Source organism: Branchiostoma floridae, chromosome 13 (assembly GCF_000003815.2).
Source record: "Branchiostoma floridae strain S238N-H82 chromosome 13, Bfl_VNyyK, whole genome shotgun sequence".
NCBI lineage: Eukaryota > Metazoa > Chordata > Leptocardii > Amphioxiformes > Branchiostomatidae > Branchiostoma > Branchiostoma floridae.
This window is the reverse complement of record NC_049991.1, coordinates 1327139-1337500: the sequence shown is the minus strand read 5'-3', so window position 1 is coordinate 1337500 and position 10362 is coordinate 1327139. Positions and strand designations below refer to the sequence as shown.

Below are 10362 nucleotides of genomic sequence, written 5' to 3'. Positions count from 1 at the left end.
CTTCCTTTCTGCTGGCCCACCTAATTCTGCAGTAGTAATCAAAGACAAGGCAGTGGTTTGTGGGTGCAACAGAAAGGTAATGGGACAAATGATCAGGTCAAAATCTTCCCCACCAACATCTGCTTGGAGAGCAACAGACTGACATGCATTCAAGTTTGCTAAAACAACATGAAGTCATGTACAATATCAACCATAAAGACAACAAATAGATATATAAATATAGTGTCCATAGGAAAGCAGAACAAACATATAATGCCAGTTCACCTTTATCTGTGGGGTAAACCTATAATTCTTTATAAAAACAGGGTGTTTGAGGAAATCAAGTCATGGACAGTAGTTTCAAAATACTGCAGTTTGAAAACATATTGACTTGATATCTCTCAATACCCTGCTCTTATAAATGATGGATATAGGTTACCCCGCAGATAAAGGTAACCTAGCATTAACACATTTTCAGCTCAGATTCACAAAGACAATCTGTCTTCCTCCTGCCACTGACAAACTTGAGTATTGATATTTTGCATTTGGAGAAAAGAATGTGGCATTCATGAGTAAGTGACTGAATCATTATCAATAATCATTTTCTCAGTACAAAAGATGTCAAGGATATGTTCCATTACATTAACATATTATATCTGACATTGATCCAGATTTCTGCAGTATTTCTCTATAACTCCATACAGAATTCCTCTATAATATCATCAAGGAGATCTGATCAAGGACACTGTATAGTAAGAACTGTACTATAGCTACTGGATCAGTCCAATAAAGTTAGTGATATTCTTATAGAGCGTTCACTCTTTCCAGGGTTGTGTGTGAAGATATAACATTTTCTGTACAGCATATTTTGACATTAACCACATATAAATGACTTCTACACCACAGCCAGGAATGGCTAACTTAGCTATCATTTCACTGAAACTATACATCATATCATAGCATTGTTTTCAGGCGTCTTGGATTTTGATCAATTATTCAATACCTTAGAATTTAAATGTAGTCATAACATCACTTACTATGATAGGTTTACAGTTGATCAGGCAAAACATCATCTATTACTATCACAGAGAAAATCATGACAATAACTAATAAATAAAATAAATAAATAATGATAAAAGATTTGATCTGGTCTTAAGTATCCTTCTATCAATTGTAAAAAAAAAAGACTTTAAAACTCACATCCTAAACATCATGATGGTTCATAATTACTCTTTGTTGCACCCTTCTCCCAGTGGTTTAGTCTTATCACAAATCCTTTAAACACTATCTGATGACTCCTGCCAAACATGCTAATGAATACAGGTCCTACTCCTCCCACCCAAAGAAAAATGGATAAAACCAATCTGAAGTGTTGTATACAATATATGAATGAGCCACAAATCAATCACATAGCAGAAAGATAACAGCAGCAGCAAGTTCCTGCTTATTTCTTCATCTCGAGCCTGTAGACCAGTGGAGATGATCTCAGCTTTAACCAGCAGGATTTGACTTCCAGTTCCTGAAACACAATCGAGATCACTGTTTTAGAAACCCTCTCTTACTCTTCATTCCTGTGCCCGATGTGCCGGCGAACATGTGCCTCGGCACATGTTTGCCGGCACATGATCAGCCGGCACATGATCCTTTGACTGTGGCAAAGTCATCATCACAGAGCAACAAGTCTTCATCAATGGTACACTAAAAATCATCAAATTGTAGAGCCTGAATCTCTATAAACAGGGTATGATACCCCACAAAACATGTGAAGAATTATCTTTCAATCAACAGATTTCAAGTTCTACATGTTCCCATCAACAACAAGACAAATGTCCTAAATCTCTGCTACTCTACGTTTTTAAATGAATTAAAAATTTTTTTCAGATTATGTACTGTTTACTGCTACTTAACTTTGAGCATTTTAAGTTCAAACCAGCTGCTATGTCACTTTGGCATCACAGGCATATTACTATACTTGATTACCTGGTGGTAGGAATCAACGACTAGAAGTATGATTTGTCAATTTTTCTTTATTAAATCATACCTCTAATGGTTGTTTCAACAGTAACCAGGAACTTTTGTACTTAAATTTCAGTGGTGACATGAGTGCCAGGTGCAATTTCATGTACTGGACACCACTTTTCAGTAGTTTATCTTTCAAATGGTAAAATATGCTCTAAACATCATTATACATAAAATACACACACTGGGAGGGTAAACTGTCTAATGTTGGTGTTCCTTCTCAGGGACCCTAAAATGTCTTTCACCTTTTGAGACGATGCACAGGACACTTCTTACAGCTCAACAGGTCAGGGTGTAGGGCTGTTGAAGATGGTCCCAAATTTTACCTCAGAGGTCCTGAAACACAGTGAAAGAAAAAGTTTATGGCACCAGTGACTGATAGAAATCATACCTGTCAGTAATACAACACAGTTTTAGTGTATGTTGTGTCCTCATAGGAAAGGCAAAGTCTACACAATGTGTAATCAGATTGTTCAGTGTTTTAATCATCGGACCTGTCTAATATAATATATCAGAGTTACTATCAACACCAGTTCTACACTCACTCTGAAACAGTCCTTCAAACTTGAAAGTTTTCTCAAAATTGTCCAAGCAGAGGTACTGTATCACCTGGGGCGATTGGTGAGGATGACCTGTCTACCTTCCATACTCTTCACAGAGGAATAAGCAGATTCAGTGACCCTGATATAACGTTAGACTCTTCTACAATATTCCAACTGCACAACTTCAACCTCAGACATAGTCACAATCCACATGCATGGCAGGGTCAGTCAAACATCACCGGATTGCTCTTTAGATTCTTTCACAAAAACCGATTTGGAAATGAAGGACTTCAAAAATTGTTTTAATGTCTATCTTGCCTTCAAATTCTTCTCCAAGCAGATGTATGATGTCACCTGGGGCAATGTTACCTTTGATGATATTCAGACTGGTGAAGACTCACAGCTTATCCATCAATCATATCCTTAAACAACAGAGAAATTAATTTTAGTGATATGCTAATGCAGAGTCTTCTACAACACAACTACAATACTGTACGATCCTCAGGCATAGTCACATAGTCCACAAGGCTAGGGTGGTTCAGACTTGTTTTATAATCACTGGACCATGTGTACACATTCTTTCACAAAAACTAAAACCTCCAAGTTTTAAACACTTGCCTGATATTCTTCTCATAAAGTCCAAGCAGATGTGTGGTGTCCTCTCAGGATTGTCCCCTGCAGACAGTACAGGTGAGGACAGGTGATGACAGTCAGGATGTTTAGATATCCTCCAGGTGCTGAAACACAGCATGGTAAGTGTTATGGGGTTCATTCTCAGTAGATCTAGATGTACAAAACATACATCATAAAGTTTTCTGGCTTATGCTGTTCACACAGAAATAATCACATACAGGCACTGCACACACCAAAATGATATAAAACTTCCTCACAAAACAATCCTCTCAAAAATGGCCAAACCTACACAAATGTCAGAGAGATCCATACAGAACTTTTGGCTCACATGTTGTTCAAACACACACAGAGATACACAGACACCCCAAAACATAACCTTCTTGGCAAAGGTACTGAACAACTACTGGGTAACAGAAATAGCAGAATGTGTCCTCATAACAAAGGCAGTAGTCCACAGACAAAGTGTACTGTTCAGACTTGTGTTTCAATCATCGGACTAAAAGGTTTCATTACAAAACTTCTACATTGATAAAAATAATATCTACAAACTTGCCTTGTCATCTTCAAGCAGATGTGCACATTGCCCCCAGTATATCCAGACCTCAGTAAACAGGGTCTTACACTCTGAAGACAAGGACAGACAGATGTCCATCAAGACTGTCCAGTCTGTCCATGGTCCACATCCATCCTTAAACACAGAGGAATAATCTGCTTTAGTGACCCTGATATAGATTCTAGATCTTCCACAATAATTCGACTGCACTGTCACAGTCCACAAAGCAGGATCAGACATATCACTGGATTGCTCTGTTCTTTCACAGAAACTGTCTAGAAGTGTGTTCATACTAAAACACAAAAAGACGCATGCATGTCTAAACATAGCCTTCTTGGCAAAGGTTCTTAACAACAGACTCTAAAGTACAATGTAGCTGAAAGTGTCCTCATAAGAAAGCCATACGAAATAGTCCACACAGTGCGTTCTCAGTGAGACTTGTGTTTCAATCATTGGACCAAAAAGTTTCATTAAAAAAACTTCCACATTCATTAAAAAAGCCCCACAAACTTGCCTTAAAATTCTTGTCTCCAAGCAGATGTATGTTGCCTCTGTGTGTTCCTCCTGCCATGCCAGTGCTCACAGTCTGTCCCTCCACAGACACACAGATGTTCTGGAGCAGCTCATCCACCTTCCGTTGTCCTTAAACACAGAGGAATAAGCAGCTTTAGTGGACCCTTAAAAAGACATTTCTACAATTATACTACGACGGTAACTGCACAACTTGAATCCTCAGACGATGGCAAAAAGTCCACACTGAGACTTTTCAGACTTGTCTTATAATCACTGGATTCTCCTTTAACAAAAACTGAATCATGTGGAAACTTTCACATTGATTAAAATAGACCTACAAACTTGCCTCAAAATTCTTGTCTCCAAGCAGATGTATGTTGCCCTCTGTGTGTTCCTCCTGCCATGCCAGTGCTCACAGCCTGTCCCTCAACAGACACACAGATGTACCAGGGCAGCTCATCCACCTTCCATTGTCTTTAAACACAGAGGAATAATCAGCTTTAGTGGACCCTTATATAGACATTTCTACAATACTACGATGTAGTAACTGCACAACTTTAATCCTCAGACGATGGCAAAAAGTCCACATGTCGTTTTTTCAGATTTGTTAAATCACTGGATTCTTCTTTATATTCTTTTACAAAAACTGATGAAGTGGAAACTTAAGACTTTTGTTTCAAATCACTTGCCCTGGAATTCTTCTCATTTCCCAGCCCAGCAGAGTCGTTGGGAACAGTGCCCTCCATAATGTCCTGCAGTTCAACCTGTAAACCTGAGGTCTGTTTTTCTGCAGCAGGGTTCTAGCCTGTGTCCGTCCTTCCGCCCTTTGACAGAATTTAACCGCTGCGAATGGACTAAAATTTTGCTCATTTCGTCCTCTAACAAAAATCTGCCTGTAAGGATATTAATTGAACCAAGCTGCAGTGTCTACCAGCAAAATTTGCCTCTCAAAATAAAAGATTAGCATTTCAGAGGGTCTATAGATTTTAAAACCCCTCTAGGATCATTTTGCCTTCAACAGGATTTCCATTCAAAATCCCCGGAAGGGACAAAAAATTTAGACTGGCTAGAACACTGCTCTGCAGACTAGACAATAGAAATGCTCTGGGGTGGGTCTGTGGACTTTTGGTTGAAGAAGGTCCTGAAACACAATAGTAACAGTTACATGTTATATGGCATCCCAATTAGTAGCTATAGAATGATAATAATACTCACTTGAATTTGCAGACATTGTGTCCCCACAGAGAAACTTGGATATGTGTTCAGAGCTGTGTATCAGTCATTGCACAAGAAGCTTTCATTCATACCAGTCTGCAAACACTGGCACTAAAACAGTTAATCCATTAAACCCGCCTTAGAAAGCCAGTACAACACACAGCAGATACATGGTGTTATCCAGCCAGTAAACAGCAGAGCCAGGGAGAAGAGATGTACTGGGTCAGAGTTCTGAAGTCTTAGAGATGATTCAATCTCTACCTGGGACCCCTATCCTGTTCAAGAACACTGCACATTTTCTGTTTAAGCTTAAAGTTGCACATCTTGTATCCTCATATGGTTGCAAAGCCAAAAGTCCGCACAGTCATATTCATGATCGGACTAAGGTCTTTCAATCATTGGATCACAAGTGTGAAGTGTGAAATTACAATAAGAGTCCACAGGACAAAAATTTTAATGTTTTCTGCATAAGCCGAGGTGCTTGATACCCTGTTTTCCAAGAATCAGAATTATATAGCTTTTCGATTTTTTTAAAATTACAACCGAGTACAAGTTCATTCTAACACGGTGACTGAGAAGTACACAGGCAACCAAGGGAAGTTGAATTTAAGCCCCTACAATGTGGTTTAATTTTCATTCTTGAACCATTTGTTCCCTGCTCACTAAAATGATGCACAAATACTGCTTAGATAGAAAAGTCAATGTACCACCTAAAAAACATCAAAAACAAGCCAAAGTCTAACCTATGCTCTGCCTGCAAAGTAACTTATTGTCCCTGTGAGTGAGAGCTAATGTAAAACACAGGCTATCTTTAGATAACAACAGCTATTCTATCGTATCACACTAGTTTCAAAATGAGGGTATCAGTCTGTATTCTGCAGTACCTATAGAACCAGTGCTGTGGCGCCCCAAGTCTGCAAGTTCCATCAGGAGTTGAAAACTACCAACATGCCAAAATTCAAACAATCCATCAAAAAGACCTTCAGTTACAGGTGCAAACACAGATATAGGAGTGACTCTCCTTACGGCAGGTAAATATCAAGTACAACACAGAGTAAAATATACATATGTTGGGATCGTTACTATTGAACAACATTGCGACTTTTATGTATACAGTTGCACGTCTTGTGTCCTCATATGGTTGCAAACGTCCACACATAATTCATGGTCAGACTTTAAGTCTTTCAATCATTGGATCACAAGTGTGCAACTACAGAGAAACATATATCCAGCAAAATTCTGACTCTGAGTGTGATGAGAAAAATCACTCTTATGTTTGATGATTCTGCTTTAATCTCTCAACTCCAACAGGTACATTTTGTCAGGGTACTGACGATATAGATAGTCTCATAGACTTTTTTTAGCTGAAGGGCCAGTTGGAAGTATCTACTGTGTCTAAGGCTTTGTATTAGAAGACGGAGTCCAACCCTCTCCTTCCACGGCCTGCCACCTTCCTAACCAAAGTAACCCTCTTAACAACTAAATAAAGTGACAAAAGTCACGTGAAGTCTTACAAGGAAACAAACACTTGACATCTCGATCTCATGTCCATTGGCCTAGCCACTCTATAAACTAGCTCCCAGACTCTCATCATCATCACCATCCAGGCGTGCTGGTTGACTCCTATCTCTATTAATATCAAACATATACATACGTGTATAACTTGACCTCATGCTTTACCCAACCTGAAGTTGGTGCCAGTGCGTAAAGCACAAGGAAGGCTCCCATCATGCAGTGCTGTACAGGATCACATGACGTCATGCTCTTCTAGATCTCTCAGTCTGTCAGCTGACAATGCACTCCTGTGGTCCTATTATCATACTATAGGTCCTGAAACAGAGTGAAATGTAAGGCTGTAGGGCTGAAAAAATTGTTGTTTCCTGTTTCGTCCTGAAAAAATATAGTCAATAGGTAGGGATTATCTTCTTTTAAACTTTGTCCAAAACTCTTAGACTATTGATACAATACAATTTACAAAGGAAAAATTAATAGTTAACAAAAATGCAGGGCACTTTTATTTTCAATGATAAACTTTCATTTTGTACAATCTGTCATTAGACAGGCCAAGCAATTTCTTACTTAAATAGCAGGCTAAATAAAAATTCTGCCTTAGAAACTATGAGTGTGACTCTACTGCCCCACTCCCAAAAAAGTTAGGTCAGCAGGTTTTTCTAGGGTACACTGTAGGTTGGGAAATAGGAAACAACATTTCCCCTATACCTAGGCACCCTTGCAGTTTTCTACCAAAACTATACTTTTATCTAAATTTCTGCAGCTCCAATTCATAATTTGTTTCCTCACTATCTGCCACCAAAGTATCAAGACCATGGCATGTTCCAAACAAAAGATACAAAACTGGAAGTTGTGCTGCAGTACCAAGGCCACCACCAGGGGCCCAAATCAAACTTTTTGGAGTTGTTTATATGCTAGTTTGCAGCTCATCCACAATAAGGTACCTCTGAAACAAAGTGGAAAATAAGGATTAAGGGGGATGCTTTCGTAATATCCATCTCAACAATACTTCACACTTTACTGAAGTTAAATCCTCATAGCCATAGTCAAGTCCACATGACAGGGTCGGACAGGTTTAAAATCATTGGATGACAAGTGCAGATGCTAAACACTGAAGTTAAAGCCAAAGTCAAGTCCAAACATATGGAAACAGGCATGTTTGAAATCACTGCATGACAAATGATATCTACGCTTTATTCTAACACTTAACACTATAGTGAAGTTTATACGACCACACAATAAAATCAGACATTTAAAATCCAGGAAGGACAAGTGATACTACTCTACAAACTTAAGTATCTAAAGTTTATAACTTGCCTTAAAGTACGCTGACATCCATGCGGATGTGTGGTGAACTTTCTGAGCGTGTCAGCCAGATTGATCAACCTGTAAACATACAAACATAAATGTCACACTCACCAATACACTCACACAAGGCTACACAAATATACACACACACACATACACACTCACCAATACTCACACACACACACAAACTCACACACATACACACTCACATAGACACACACACACACACACACACACACACACACACACACACACACACATTTACACCAATCCATACACATACATTGTTCATGTATAGAGCTGTGTCCCTAACCAATTTCAGGTACAGGTACATGGGTTTAGGCCCAGGTCCGGACCTGCACCTGTACCTAAAAAAATTTAACCAAGTATATGTAAGTTTAACATGTAGCTAACTGTCTTTTCTAGTGTTAAATTGTCATCTTTATATGGGGAATTGTATATTTTAATCTCAAAACAAGTTTTCTTGAGTTTCAACTGCAAGATCATCATGATTGTCCTTGTTGATTCACGATTTACTTATCCAGTAACAATGTCTTAAAAAGTGGTGAAAATAAGCGATTTAGTTTGTTTAGGTACAGGTACAGATGTTTAGGTCAGGACCTGTACCTAAACATTCTTTTAGGTACAGTACAGGTACGGGTATTTAAGTACACAGCCATATATACAAATGTATAATCATGCACCTACCCACTCATAGATACACATGCACACAAACACAGACACACACACACGCCCGCTCACCAATACCAAACACACACACCCTCACCCATACTCACAGTTAACTAACATCCTCTGTACTAGAGGTTCCTTCCCTTCAGCTGACTACACTTCACTTTGATCAACTTTATCAAATTTGTTTGTAATGATGCAGATGACAGAAAAAAATTATTTCCAGGACCTTTCTGTCAGTTGAGAGTTGCAGAAATGTTTGCGGTAGATTTATGCTCATGGTTTTTGCGGTGGCCACTTCACAGCGAATTTAAAACCACCCCAAACATTTTTTTATGGCATTAAGAGACTACAGTGTATGGTACTACCATGAAGGGTTCGATGAAAGAGCTGGGCTGTCTACCTGGGCTGTCTACCTGGGCTGTCTACCTGGCCTGGCTATCACGTCAGGCTACTCAGATCCCCCCATTCATAGCCCCATCATATGGCACTCAGCTGATTGACAGGCATAGTAATTGCTAATCTCCAACCTGCCAGTGACCTGAGGCTGGCCTGTCCATGTGCACCACTGGCTGGGCCCTTCGGGAATGTGTCTGGGAGGCATTCCTTGCAGGAACACAAGTACCAGCACTGTGTGTGTGTGTGTGTGTGTGTGCGCGTGCGTGTGTGTATGTGTGAAATTTGTTTCTTTATTGAATATCTATCTTCTAGGACAGAAAATCTCAGCTCGTAAGGTCATAGTTTACAATATCAGTTGTATATTTCACCCGATATGCATGGTACTGTAATTTAGGGTTGCAATCTCAGGATCCACTGTTTCTTTTGCTTGTTCAAAAGAGGAAGGGGAATTCACTGGCGGATCCAGAAATTTGTTAAGGGGGGGGCGCGTACCTTGACGCGGCCGAAGGCCGCGGCCGCGCAGCGCAAGCTGCGCGGGGGGAGAGCACGAGAGGGGGGTTCCCCCCCTCTCGTTGGGGGGGTATGGGGGGCCTCCCCCAGAAAATTTTTAAGAAATAGAGGCTCTCTGGTGCATTTTAGAGCCATCTCTGAGCAAATTTGAGAAACAAACTAACACTGACTTTTTGTCATGTCTGTGGCTGTCTAGTCAAGTTAGGGAATTTTTTTTAGCAACTACCACTGCGGACAAACCTAACGAAGGCTAGTTCTTCCTTCTTAATATTAATAAATGACGCCACGCTACACAAAAAATATCGCAAAATTATTTGTACCTGGCTGCCGATTTGCCTTTCTCCGCGAAGCGGCTCGCGCTCCTATAAAATCGCATAGAAATCTCGTGGGGTTTGAGCGGCTTGCCGGAGACTATTTTGAAAGTGTCTTACGCATTTGAAATTGCATATATTTCGGACTCTTTTTACTTCTGTGGGGCCAATTGATGAC

General features: G+C 39.7%; 1 long non-coding RNA gene across 1 annotated transcript; it reads right to left on the bottom strand.

Moving 5' to 3' along the window:
- Positions 1 to 1120: 1120 nt before the first annotated feature.
- LOC118429715 lies at positions 1121 to 2631 on the bottom strand. Its single transcript, XR_004832773.1, has 3 exons — positions 2544 to 2631; positions 2244 to 2334; positions 1121 to 1498 (listed from the first exon to the last, which is right to left on the bottom strand). It is a non-coding gene; the product is annotated as an uncharacterized LOC118429715 (long non-coding RNA).
- Between the last annotated feature and the right edge of the window lie 7731 nt (positions 2632 to 10362).